At 50.0% G+C, this 13,485-nt stretch overlaps 1 protein-coding gene across 1 annotated transcript in view; it reads right to left on the reverse strand.

Moving 5' to 3' along the window:
- Positions 1 to 13,257, reverse strand: part of Vdac1 (voltage dependent anion channel 1) — a 28,727-nt gene extending 15,470 nt beyond the window's left edge. Inside the window, exon 1 of the mRNA XM_052196036.1 lies at positions 13,142 to 13,257. The gene's annotated coding sequence lies outside the window, so the exon portion shown is untranslated. The remainder of the gene's footprint in view (positions 1 to 13,141) is intronic.
- Positions 13,258 to 13,485: the final 228 nt, after the last annotated feature.

The following is a 13,485-nucleotide window of genomic DNA, read 5'->3' on the forward strand; positions in this document are numbered from 1 at the left end:
AGTGATCGCTTTTGACTGTAGCAAAAGCCAGTCCTAAGCACAGACCCAGATCACAGGGAGAGTCAGACAATATTTGATGAATGAATGAATGAACCATCAAAGACATATTCCCAGGAGTCAGCCACTACACGGAACGGCGGAACTCTTGCCAATAATTACGAAACGCGGGCTGCCTGGCCAGTAACTGCACAAGGATAAATCGGAGTTTCCCGTGGCAATCGATGTACCCTGCACGTGGCTCTGATTTCATTCCCTCAACAAGTATCAGAGGAGTGCCTTCGAGTGCCGCTGCAAGCCCCACTTCTCGAAGCTGTCTTTGACAGCACGGCAAGCTCGTTAAGTATCTCCTCACAGGAAAGGAAGTCCAACAGCGCGCTACACAAGAAGGGAATCTAGGACCAGCAAGATGGGTCAGCGGCTCTTTTTTTGTTTTGTTTTGTTTTGTTTTTCGAGACAGGGTTTCTCTGTGTAGCCCTGGCTGTCCTGGAACTCACTCTGTAGACCAGGCTGGCCTCGAACTCAGAAATCTACCTGCCTCTGCCTCTCAAGTGCTGGGATTAAAGGCATGCGCCACCATCGCCTGGTGGTTCAGCGGCTCCTTAGTCACGTGTTATCAAGCCTGGCTACTAAAGTTCAAGCCCTGAGAACATGCTAGAGCTCCCCCAGCAAGCTGTGCTCTGACCTCTACAAGCATGCTGCCCATGTGTGCATACGTACACACACACAGACACACACACACATACACACACAAGATTAAATATAATTTTAAATATTGTTACTTTTTTTTCCTTTTTTTTTTTTTAAGACAAGGTTTCTTTGTGTAGCCCTGGCTGTCCTGGAACTTGCTCTGTAGACCAGGCTGGCCTCAAACTCAAGAGATCCACCTGCCTTCCAAGTACTGGGATCAAAGACATGTGCCACCACTGCCTGGCTTTCTTTTTTTTTTAATGATTTATTTTTATTTTACGTGCATTGATGTTTTGCTCACACGATGTCTGTGTGTGTTGGATGCTCTGGAGCTGAAGTAACAGACAGCCTCAAGCCATCCTGTGGGTGCTGAGAATCAAACCCAGATCCTCCGAAGAGCAGCTGTGCTCCCAACCACCAAGCCATCTCTCCAGCCCCCCTTTCACCATGTGTGTCCGCATGTATGTATGTGAACCACGTTCGTGCCTGCTGCCTGGAGAGGTCAAAGAGGGCAGTGAGATCCTTTAGAATTGGAGTTACAGAGGCTGTGAGCGTCCATGTGGATACTGGGTCATCCTTTGGAGCAGCAAATATTCATCCTGCTCCAGTGGGCCTTTAATTTAAAAAACACCAAAATACTGTGAGGGGTGGGGCTGGAGAGATGGCTCAGCAGTTAAGAGCACTGACTGCTCTTCCAGAGATCCTGAGCTCAAATCCCAGCAACCACATGGTGGCTCACAACTATGTGTAATGGGATCCAATGCCCTCTTCTGGTGTGTCTGAGGACAGCTACAGTGTACTCATATAAATAATATATATATATATATACACACACACACACACACACACACACACACACTATCTGGAGAGCTGAGACCAGCACGCAGGGCAGCACACCTGCTTAGCATATGCAAGGCTCCAGGTTACATCAAAAGTGCCACCATCTTTTTTATGTACATATCTGTGGGTGAGTACGCACATGTGGGTGCAGGTACCTTAGGAGGCCAGAAGCAGAACTTGGTTGTTACACATAATTAAGTTAGTGAATAAGTATTTGTTAAGTATCACAGTGGTCAATGGTAGAGAATAACTCTGATGGTCTCTGCTGTAAGAGTGACATTATATTCCTGGAAGGTTTTATGTTGACAAGCTGTGTAGAAAGAATTAAAACCCTGCTCTGGGACAGCACACATGGTGACTTCTGTCCTGAAGAGAAGGACCATAACATCCCAGAACCCATCCCAGAACCGTAACATCACTAACCAGAAGAGTGGTTCCATTTTTTTCCTTCCTCTTCCTGAGACAGGATCTCATGCAGTTAAAGACGGCCTGGAACTTTCTATGTAGCCAAGGATGATCTTGAATTTCTACTCCTCCATCCCTCAACTGCTGGGATTACAGGCACCATCACCACACCTAGTTTCCGCATTGCTGGGGTCAAGTTTAGGGCAGGCACTGTGCCAGTGGAGCCACATCCTCAGCTGGTTCCCTTCATCTTAAAATACTGCACACCTGCCAGGTGATGGTGGCACACATCTTTGCTCCTAGCTCCTCGGGAGGCAGGGACAGGTGGATCTCTGTGAGTTTGAAGGCAGCCTGGTCTACAAAGTGAATTCCAGAACAGCCAGGTCTGTTACACAAAGAAACCCTGTCTCAGGAGTAAGGGGACAAACAAACAATACTATCTACCTAGTTTACCAAACTGCCTCTGCAGAGATGCCATCTGACATGACACATGTGTTCGTTCACAAACACAAATATACTGTGGAATATTCCTGGCAAGTGGGTGCCCACTGGGAAAGATTTCAAATGATTCCAGGGAAACAATATCAACTGACCAAAACTTGAATCAAAGACACTGCAGAGAGCTCACAGCAGGACCCACAAAGTAATTCAGCAGGAAAAGGTGCCTAGTGACACACCTGGAACCTACAGGATAGAAGGGGACAATCACCTCCCACAAGTTACTTTGTGACCTCCACAAAATAAAGCAATCCATCAGTAAATAATTAAAGACGCCTAGAGCCAAGCCTGACAAACATGACAGAAGAGACAACCATGGACTCCAGTGTTCCTGGAATCTGCAGTCCAGGCCACACAGTTCACACCTTCAGAGATCACTTGCTCCTATCTCTTATCTCTTGTTCGTCAGCAGGCTAGAGCCTAATGTGGGCAGAATGGCTGGCACTAGAGTCAGGACAAAGAGGGCAGAGATATCCCCAACACCAACCCGTCCACTCTTCCAGAGCTGGGGACTCTCCCCTTCCCACTGACCCTTTCTCCCAAACTAACCTTGCAGGCACATGTACCCCAGGGGCAGGCAGGAGACGACACACTCTGGGCTGGAAAAACCAGCAGACACCTCAGGCCAGATGGCCTTCCCTTCCCCTAAGAAAAATCAACACTGAGCAATCCTGGGCTGAAAGATAGCACAGCACAGCCCAGCCGACCTGCAGAACAGCTTGGCAGGGAGCCCAAAACATTCTCCATCTCTGCCTGGATTAAGAGCCATCCATGAAAGTACAAAAACAGGAGAGATGGCTCCTTGGCTAAGAGTATTTTGTTGCTTTTGCAGAGGACCAGGAGTCAATTCCCAGCACCCACATGGTGACTCACAACTGTCCCTGACTCCAGTTCTAGGGAACCCAGTGCACATGGCACACATACATAGAGAAAGACAAAACACTTATACACATAAAATAAAATAAACCTGAAAACCCCTAACAAAACAAAGCAAGCAAAAAGAACCATCTACAGATAGAGCTCTTTCTCCTCTAAAGGAAGGAACAGAGGGGGAGCAGGCCCATCTGCAGCATCCAAGGTCACTAAAGCACCCATATACACACTTTAATATAGAAGATTTCATGTGTGTGTGTGTGTGTGTGTGTGTGTGTGTCTTGCATGTGTGCAGGTACCTGCAAATCCCTTGGAGCTGGAGTTAAAGGTAGTCATGGGAACCAAACTTAGGTCCAATGTTTAAAAAAAAAAATCAGTGACCTTAACCCCTGAACTAACCTTGACAATGTGCCCACACACCTGCCTTTTATCTCCTTTTGAGATAGGGCCTTAGGTAGCCCAAGCTAGCCTCCAATTCACTGTACAGACAGGAATGGCCTTGAACTTCTGATCTTACAGCCTCCATCTGAGAGTGTTGGGAGTGCGAGCATTTCGGATGTATGTGGTATTGGGGTTAGCAGTGTGCAGGCTAGGCAAGCATTCTACCAAGCTGCTGTGTCTCTAGCCTATCAGAAGCCAGGTCTTTCCTGCTACTCTACCCTGACCTCACAGAAAGGATAGCCCCCCCCCCAGGACCCCACCCTGCAGACATCTAGACCAGATCCCACCTTGAGGAAAAGATAGAACATTCATTATTTAGTGTTCCCCAAATGCAGTCTGTTGACGCTAATCCCCAAACCCAACATGGAAAGCCACCTGTCAAAAAAGAAAAAACACTACCCACAGCAAACCCCAGCTACCGCAGCAGCTCGAAGGAGATTATTATCCAGGGCGTGAGTTGGGACTTCCGAGCTCAGGGTGGGGCCAGGCTTGGTGAGGCTCCCTCCCTTTCTATTCCACCACACTGCCTTCATGTGGCACCTGCTTCTCCCCCCCATCCCCCACCCCCACCACACTTTGCCAGCCTACCAACTCAGGCCTTCCCTGGCTGACCTTGAACAAATTATGCAAACGCCACTCCAGCCTAAGGAACAGATACCCAGCCATACTGGAAGCAGAGGCGAAGGATTGTATATCACCTAGCAGTTCACACAACACACTTACGTAACTTCCATCTTGAGGCCTAGGGAGGACAACATCTTCCTGACTCATCAACGGGGACAGCTGCTCACTCCCCCCCCCCCCGTGCTCCCACCCTCCACCCCTCCTCCCACAACACACCCCCTGAACTCGAAAGCTCCTCAGAGCCTGTCAAGCATATGTTTACCCAAATGTCTATCTATAAAGATGTCAAGGCCTGGCACGTTCTGGGCATTCATGAGTTAAGTATGCAATGAGTATCACATCTTACATCTTTAATTACACGTATTTAGTGAGCCTGTGTGGACCGTGGCGCACCTGTAAGGGTCAGAGGACCCCCCCCCCCCCACCTTACAGGAGTTAGTTCTCTCCTTCCACCACATAGGTTCTGGGAACGGAATTTGTATCTTCAGACCTGGCAGCAAGTGCCTTCAACTGCCGATCTAGCTCATCAGCCTTACCAAAGTATCTCTGCAAGCTGGGTTTGCTTTGTGCTTTTTGCTGCAGCAGCTTCAAAGGCTGAGCCAGAGACTAGCTTAAGGGGTGGGCTGAGTCTCAGGTGGCACAATGCTTGCTTAGCATGCACAGAGCCCTGAGTACTAGCCCTACCTTGCATAAACCAGGCTTGGTATGACAATAATCCCAACCCTCAGGAGATAGAGGCAAGAGGACCAGAAGTCCAAAGTCATCGCTGGTTACAGAGTGAGTTCGAAGTCAGCCTATGCTTCATAAAACTCTTGTCTCAAAAAACAGTGGAGAGGAGGGGCTAGAGAGAGGGCTCAGAGGGAAGGAGCACTTACTCTTCTTCCATTGGAACCCAGATAAGTCCCAGTTCCAGTATGGTGGCTCACAGGTGTACACACATGTGAGCAGGCAAAACATTCATATACAAAAAAATTTAAGAGAGAGAAGAAAAAGGGGGAAAGACAAGGGCGAGAGAGACTAGGAGGAAAGTTCTAGAAGAACCAGGACTAAGGCCAGAGGCTGACTCAGTTACAAAAAAAGGTATCATTGTAACAAAATGAGGAAAGTAGAAACTTAGTGTCTGACAATAGGAACAAGTAAATTACAATGTAACCAGGAAGCAGGCGTTTCCCCCGAGGCAGCTGGAAACCCGGAGCGGAGCAGACTGGGAGACCCCAGAGCAGCAACCCCACTAGGAAAGAGCTCAGCTCCAGCTGAGGGACCTCAGGGGAATCCTGGGTACTTTAGGCCTTAAAACCAGCCATGGGTTTTATTCCAAGAGTCCCTGTACACTGACAACCTCAAGACTGGTAAAATGTCAATGCTGAGATCCGGGAAACGGAATGTGAATACAGTCCACTTTTTTTTAGAGGGCAATTGATAGACAATTAACTCAGCATTAATCTCACCCCTAGAGTCCCACTCACTAAAGTGTTCTAGGCACCAAAAACCCCACAGAAGCATTGCCTGTGTCACACAAACCTAGACGTGACCACCGTGCCCATCACTAGAAAAACGAGTTAACCAAAGAAGCAGGATACTAACCAACTAAGGAACGCCAAAGAGTCATCAAAAGCAATGAGGGGGGATGGGCACAGAGGCGGAAGTCCGGAATTCCAGCTCTTAGAACGAGGATGCAGGAAGACCAAAAGCTTGAGGTCATTGCTGGCCACACGGGAAGGGTTATGAGACTATCTCAAAAGAACAGTGGTGAATTTATATGTGAGAACATAGAACATCATTTGCCACTGAATGAAAAGAGAAAGCCAGGCTGGGTGTTGTAGTGCAGACCTTTAAATCCCAACTCTGGAGGCAGAGGTGGGCAGATCCCTGTGAGTTCAAGGCCAGCCAGAGCTGCATAGTGAGACACTGCCTCAAAGAGGAGGAGGAGGAGGAGGAGGAGGAGGAGGAGGAGGAGGAGGAGGAGGAGGAGGAGGAGGAGGAGGAGGAGGAGGAGGAGGAGGAAGGAAGGAAGGAAAAGAAAACAGTATGCCAGGGAAATTTCTTTTTTTATAATTTTTTTGTTTGTTTGTTTTTTGGATTTGGTTTTTTCGAGACAGGGTTTCTCTGTGTAGCCCTGGCTGTCCTGGAACTCACTCTGTAGACCAGGCTGGCCTCGAACTCAGAGATCCGCCTGCCTCTGCCTCCCAGAGTGCTAGGATTACAGGCGTGCACCACCACCGCCCGGCACCAGGGAAATTTCTAATTCCACATAATTAGTGGGTACTTTATCCCTTCAGGAACTAGTGAATGAGTGGGAGAGAACAGGAAAGAGGGGCCCCATCTGGGCAGGATGGCTGTCTGGGGAGGAATGTGGTTTTGGGAAGGTAGATGCAGAATTCAGATACGGTTTTAATTTTTTTAAATTCTACTTCATTATTTAAATGTTGTTGTGAAGAGCAGAAAACATTGGAAGTCAGCAACATTCCAACATGTCACCGCAGTCAAGACACCAGAGAGCTGGAGAGATGGCTCAGAGGTTAAGGGCACTGTCCACTCTTTGTGGGATCGGGGTTGGGTTTCCAGCACCCACCTCTGTAAAATCAGCTCCAGGAGCTGCAGTGCTCTCCTCTGGCTTCCCAGGCACCGCACACATGTAGTGCACACACACACACACATAAAATATTTTTTAAAGAGAAAGAACTAGAAAGAGAGGGCAGTTGGTTTAAAGTAATAACTGCCTTTCCAACGGACTAAGGCTCAATTCCCAGCACCCAGGTGGTGGCTTACAACCATCTGTATGTAACTCCAGTTCCAGGAGACCCAATCCTCTTTGAGGACTCCAGACATACACATGGTATACATACATACAAGCAGACAAAACACCCATTGACATAAGACTAATACTTTAGGATACAGGAATGAGAAGCTGTCTAGGCAGTGTCCATGGTGGTTCTAAGAACTGATTCAAACTGAGACATTAGCCCTAGTCTATCACTGGACAAGGCCTATGGGGCACATTCCTCTCCCAAGCAAGCACCAACATCTGGGTCAGTCAAGCCAGAAGGGAAAGAGCAGGCAAAGCTCCTTAACTTCAGTGTGTATAAAAATCACCAGGGCAGCTGTCAAGTAGCCTGAGAGCAGACAGCACAGTCTACAAAAAAGACGAGGCTCACTCGGCAGCAAGCACCCACAGAACCCCAAACTAACACAGGCCCTGCGTATGGGTCTCACGCATGCCTAACCAGCAAGTAGAGTCTCAACACTGGAAACACCCCCAGTGAGCTCAGACACACACACACACACACACACACACACCCGTCCCCAAAAGCAAAGGGGAAACAAGACAACTTCCCAAAGAACAGGAGCCACCTGCTGTGGCATCCCTCAGACCACCCAGATAACCATAGATGATGGAGGGATCATCCACTTGGCAGAAGACCCCCCTGAGTATGAAAAGACCCACAGACCACCCTTTCTCAGGTACCCTATACAGGCAAATGACTCATTACACTGCACAAATAATGTTACCATCACTTTCCCAGGATCCCCTCCCCCATGAAATCACGGGAAAACTTTTGGCTCTGCTCTTTCTCCAACAGTTTTGGATGGTTTGCCAGGGCAAAAAAAATGAACTTGCAGGGGGCTGGAGAGATGGCTCAGCGGGTAAGAGCACTGACCGATCTTCCGAAGGTCCTGAGTTCAGATCCCAGCAACCACATGGTGGCTCACAACCATCCGTAAAGAGATCTGATGCCCTCTTCTGCAGTGTCTGAAGACAGATACAGTGTACTTACATATAGTAATAAACAAATCTTTAAAAAAAAAATGAACTTGTAAACAAAAGAGGTGTCAAGGGGATGAAGAGATGGTTCAGCTGTAAGAGCACTAGCCGCTTTTGCAGAGGACCCAAGTTTGGTTCCCTTCATCCGCACAGGGTGAGCTCAAAATGACCTCTAATAACCAGTCCAAGAGGATCCCATGGATGCTTTCTTCTGGACCCTGTGGGCACCACATGAGCATGATATGCAGACATATGTACAGGGAAAACCCTATACATATAAAAAATAAAGAGGTTGGGGGCTGGAGAGATGGCTGAGAGGTTAAGAGCACTGACTGCTCTTCCGAAGATCCTGAGTTCAAATCCCAGCAGTCACATGGTGGCTCACAACCATCTGTAATGCATACAGTTCCCTCTTCTGGTATGTCTAAAGGCAGCTACACTGTACTCATAAATGTAAACATAAAAAGAATAAATATATCTAAAAAAATAAAAATAAATTAAAAAGAGGTCATGATAGATCACAGCAAAATCAACCACTTCACCAACCCTACGGACCAGGGGGAATAAATTAACCTCTCAGTAGAAAGCAGGTTCAGTTCAGGAGCTGCCCCCCCCCCACCAGAGACAGACATAAACACAGGCACACACACACACACACACCAGCAATCTCTTTCCAAGCAAAGGCAGCCCAGGGAACAGTCGTTGGTCCCAGATGCTGGCAAGGCAATGGCCCTCTGCTCTGGAAGCGGCTGAGTTCCCAAAGCAGCTGCCTTCCCCTCCCCCTTCCACAGAGTCTTGCAGTGTGTGTGTGTGGGGGGGGGGGGGGAGCCTGGCTTTCCAGGCTCTGCTTCTATTTTAAAACACTCTGGAAGCTGGGCCACCAGCGGCAGCACAGGCTGGGGAGCTGTGGTTGACTCGGGTGGCCGCCTGTCTTCTCACTCACCCACCTGTGGAGAGAAGGCTGTGCTGCCACTGGTGCCGCAGGACAGAGGGAAGCCAGCACTCCCAGGGCTGGGCACGCCAGGGCTCCAGCAGAGCCACAGGCACCTCACAAGTCACAAGGGGTGACACAGTCAGCGCTTTCTTTAAGTGTCCAGCCTTGGGAATCAAGCACATCTGGGTCTAAATCTTACCCCCTTTCCAGGTAAAAGACCCCAGTCAGTCTCTCTGACCCATTTTCCCTGGGTATACAGCACTTAATACCGTGGCTGCAACACACAGAAGCCATGAGACAAGCACAAGTAGAATTCTATTATGATGACAGATAGGTCAACTTATCAACTGAGATGAGCAGACAGATAATGAGTTTGGTTTCTTTAGTTGGTTGGTTGGTTCTTGGTTTTTTTCGAGACAGGTTTTCTCTGTGTAGCCCTGGCTGTCCTGAAACTCTGTAGACCAGGCTGGCCTCAAACTCACAGATATCTGTCTGCTTCTGTGCCCTCCCCACCCCCAATACCAGGAATAAAAATGTGTGCCACCAGCCAGTTTGTTTTTGTTTTGAAACAGGATCTAATGCAGCCCCTAGCGAGTCTCAAACACACCACGTCACCAAGGTTGACCTTGAAGTTGATCCTCCTGCCTCCACCTAAGCGTGTGCCCCATCACACACTCTGTGGTGCTGAAGGTGGAATGCAGGGCTTCCTGCATGCTGGGCTAGGTCTCCACTGAGTCCCGAGTGAGCCAGGCCAATAGACAGTTTCCGTTGCTGTATGTACAGCTAGGGATCTAACCAAGCTCTCGTTTTGTATATTTGCTATTATACTAATGGTTTCTGAGCATCTTGTCAGAGGCTCACCCTGAACCACAGGGTCCAGAGTCCTCCCCAGCCATAAAGGGCTATTGTTTAGCTGGATACAGTCTGGCCAGAAGAACACCTCCTATCTCATCCCAGGGAACATGATTCCTCGGAGCTCTGTCCACAACAGACACCTACCCCTCTCTCCATTCCCAACCAGTTGGTAACTTCTGCTGTACAGAGGCACTCACACCTACGGATTCCTCAAGGCAGAGCAGCAGTGTAATGTCGGGATACTAGCAGAGAACCGGTGCCCAAGCATGAGTATACACAGCAGGGCCACAGAACACCAAAATGGCCAGCAGTGACAGTCACATTTCTATAGCAGACCCAGGTGATCCCAAGGCCCGGGTGTAGACAGGAAGACCGGAAGTTGCCCTCTGACCTCCACATGTGCTACCCACCTCCAAACAATTAATTTTTTTAAAAAACAGAAGGCAAAAAAGACCCCACTTTATAATAGAGAAACTAAAACACCAGAAAGTTATTTCATCTGAGCTAGCCTCTATGATTCTTGTCAAGTCAGATCAGCGTTGAGAGCCCAGGCTGCCCTCTGGAACTTTTTCTAGCTCAGCTCTAGGTACAGTGCTCACACGCTGTGACTACCAGTGGAATGGAGGCCCATACCCAGGTCCTTTCTTGGTGACTACCAAAGGAACCTGGGGGAAGAAGAAAGTTTCGAGTTTTCATACTCGAAAAACCAAGAACCAACCAACCAACCAACCAACCAACCAACTAAAGAAACCAAACCCATTATTTATCTGTCTGCTCATCTCAGTTGATAAGTTGAGCTATCATCTGTCATCTTAATAGAATTCTACTTGTGCTTGTCTCATGGCTTCTGTGTGTTGCAGACACGGTATTGAGTGCTGGGGGAATCCTGCGGGCTAACCTCCTGACTTTGGTGGTTCTCAGCCACATGTTTCCCTCAGTCACTAACTACCACCGAAGGTGTCCATCATGCTGTAGGCTTCCTCAACAGCAAAGGGCCTCAGAGCACAGTGATGGGGGTGAGGTGGGGGTAGGGGAGCCCTTACCACCACCAGTTCAAGAGTCCAGAGTCCAACATGAGGACTACGTGGTCCTAAACAGCCCCTGTCTAAAGCCTCATTCTAGAAATCAGAAATAAAGTGAATGACCTGTGAGCACCCGCTACTACAACTGGGGCCAGGAGCCTCACTCTAGTCACAGTCACACACCTGTCAGGAAGGGAAGGTGCTACAGGCCCCATGTCTTGGCCAGAATCCCATCTACTCTATCACTCTAGCTTCAAGCCCAGAAACACCAGTTTGACAAGTTCCCCCAGGACTTGGGAAGTTGTAGAATGTTAAAGGAGTTGCTTCTCATCCCTCCTGACTATTGCTGTAGGTGAGTATGTACGATTACAGCTCTTATGACATCTATGACTCGGCTAGGTCAGGCTAGCTTCTTGAAGTTAGTGAGCTGTCTATATCATCTAATGGGTGTTTAAGATTCCACGATTTAATATACACCCACCATGCCTGGGTAGTATGAGTGGTATGAAAAAAAATGGAGAGTTGGCTCAGGGGTTAAGAGTGCTTACTGCTCTTGCAGAGGACCCAGGTTTGATTCCCAGACCCACGCAGGGCAGCTCACAACTGCCTATAACTCCAGTTCAGGAGATCCACTACCCTCCTTCTGGGCTGAGGTCACCTGCATGTATGCACACAAACTCACAGGGGCACAAGCACGCACACATTAAATTGACATTTTTAAAAATGAATTCACCCTACAGACCTTTCTTAGCCACCTAATGTGTGTGTACCAAGTGATCCCACCCAAGACCCTGAAGACAAGCCTGAGTTTGGCCTTTGCCACAGTCCAGGCAGGCCCTCAGTAGTTATGTCTGACTTGCTAGTAAACAAGACTGAGTTAAGCCCTTCACCCATATCTCTGGTCAAGGAAAGAGGAGCTTTGGATGGTGCACACCTAAGCTAGGCCCACACGCTTCCTGCATTCTGGGTCTGCAGTCAGATTCAGTGCTCCAGCCCGACAGCTGTCTATCTGTAAGCTGACATTGTTTCATGAATTATTCTCCCATTACTCAATACCTGGTGCTGCACAAATGCTTGTTACTGACTTAGTAATAATGGCATCAAAATAACATGACTGTAGATTTATGGAGTCCCTTCCAGTACAACCATGTGAAACAGAAAAAAAAAAAAAAAAAAAAAAAAAGGTCTGCGGAGGATGAGTTCAACTCTCCCCAAAAGCTCCTAGGTCCCCTAGGTAAGTGTCAAGGTTTCTAAGGTGTCCTTGTGCATGCCCCAAGGCTTCCTGTTAATCGGATCATTTTATTCTTCCCCCAAACTCAGTGAAGTGTATATAATTGCTCCTATTTCGCAGATGTGAAGATTGAAGTTTGAAATCTTCCTACCAGTGTGACCTTGGACAAACCATGTAGAGTTGCGGGCCTCCAATCTGATGTCAGGCCCTGAAAACAGTTTCCAGAATGCACAGTTGCATTTGGCGACACAGAACACGGAATCCGTCCCCAAGGCCAAGGAGGCCAGGCATATGGCTCCCTATGGGGTCTTGCTTTCAGTCCGGGCCCAGGTCCCTGTTCCTTCGGCCTAAGTCCACTCAGGGCAGCCCGTTCCGCCCGGGAAGGCACTGGCATGCGCGGGAGGGACCCGGCGCCACCTACTCCGGGCGTGGGCCGTCTAGGGCGTGTAGGGGCCGGGGGATCCAGGGCATGGCCATGCCTGGAGCTCGGCCTCTCGACGGAGGAAGCTGGGTCTGCACAGGCCCTAGGAACTGGCGGGGAAGGGCTTGGGCTGTAGGAGGGTCTCTACCAGATCCACGCCGACGGGACCTAGAGCCAGAGGGCGCCGCCGGGAAGGTCACCTAGACCCGCGGCCCGCCGGGCCTCCACGCGGCCGCCCTTGCCCTTCCGCCCCTCGCATGTTCGGACCGCCCCTTGCTTCCAAATGCAAGTGCTCGGAATGCTCGAGCTAGGATCTCTCTCTCTCCGGAGATCCGCTCTGCGCCCGCCCTCCAGGCCTCCTCTAACAAGCCCGCTGCCCCTCCAGGCCCGCGATGACCGTCCCTGGTTCACCCTTCCCGGGGCCAAGCTCTTAGGCCCAGCGCCCTCGCCCGATCCTCCCTCGATCGCCTCCCTAGAGACTCCCCAGGAGCGCGACCCGAGGCCCTGGGGACTCAGGCATAGCCCAGGCCCTCTCCGCTGCGCCTACCTCGGAGGCGGTGACGGCGGGAGCAGCGGCAGCTACGGCGGGGGTTGCGGCGAGGAGGCTGAGAGCGCCGCGAACGGGGCGAGGGCGGGGCGGCGCAGATCGCGGCGGCGCGGACACGCCCCAGCTCTGCGCGCCGGACCCCGAAGCTCCGCCCTCGGCTCCACCCCGGACAGCGCCCAGACCAGCCCCAGGGTCTTCTTCCCACTCGCGAGCAGCGCTATCACCCTCTGTGTCTCTGTGATCATGTGCGACCGCGCGTAAAGGCCTGCGTGCACTCTGGCACGGAGCGATAGGGAGGCGTGGGTCTGACGTGCGTGAGGTGTGTGCGTGCGCGGGGACACGCG

The sequence above is a fragment of the Apodemus sylvaticus genome, chromosome 10 (genome assembly GCF_947179515.1).
Source record: "Apodemus sylvaticus chromosome 10, mApoSyl1.1, whole genome shotgun sequence".
Taxonomy (NCBI): Eukaryota; Metazoa; Chordata; class Mammalia; order Rodentia; family Muridae; genus Apodemus; species Apodemus sylvaticus.